This window comes from Pterocles gutturalis, unplaced genomic scaffold (assembly GCF_000699245.1).
Source record: "Pterocles gutturalis isolate BGI_N339 unplaced genomic scaffold, ASM69924v1 scaffold15055, whole genome shotgun sequence".
Taxonomy (NCBI): Eukaryota; Metazoa; Chordata; class Aves; order Pterocliformes; family Pteroclidae; genus Pterocles; species Pterocles gutturalis.
The window spans coordinates 1-901 of record NW_010138511.1 but is presented as its reverse complement, the minus strand read 5'-3'; positions in this window follow the sequence as shown (position 1 = coordinate 901).

Below are 901 nucleotides of genomic sequence, written 5' to 3'. Positions count from 1 at the left end.
TCTTCTTAGGATGATAAAACAGAGCAAACACAATTATCACGGGGGTGGTGGAATACAGTAAATCAATACCTTTAGTATTTCAGCTATAAAATAATTTCTGTAGGGCTCCATTAGAAAATGCTAGGCATTGCTAATCCCTGAGTGATGTGGAATGTGAGATTTGATTTGGAGCTAAATTTATCCCATCCAAAATTTCATAGCAGCTCTCTGTTAAAGTCAAGACCAGGAATTTAAACATAGCTTAACGGAAGAATTATGAATTATCTTCTAGTGGCTGGATGTCTTATATATTGTGTGCATTCCTGTACTGGTGACATTTTTTTAACTTAAGCAGATCTTGTCAGTTTTAGTAACCCTGCTTCTGTTCGAGACCTCGTGCCATATTCATACTCATAAGGCACAAACTCATGCCATATTCATATTCATACATGGCATGACCTCCATACCGATGAATATTCATATCTTCACTCAGAACATACACACTATTTCAGTGCCTAAATGATGGGTTCAATCACCCACAACAGTTCTTACTACAGCGTAATTTCTCTAAAAGTAAATAATAATAAAAATGTCATATATAGAGATACATCTAGAAACAGAAATAGTAAATTTAGTGCAAAAATAATTGGTTAGAAAATTATTCTTCAACCACAAGTTGAATAATAGATAGCAACTGCTGAAAATACTAGAAGATATACAAACTTCTGAAGTTATAATGGATAATATTTTTAATCTGAATAGGGGAACAATGAAAAATGTTCCACATAAAACTGGAAAAATATTTCCAGAAATACAACCATCTATGAAATTTAAATAATTGGTCTCCTCCTAGAAATCATCATGAAACAGTAGCACATCAGTACTTCCTCGCATTTTCCCGCACATTCTTGTTAAACTTACA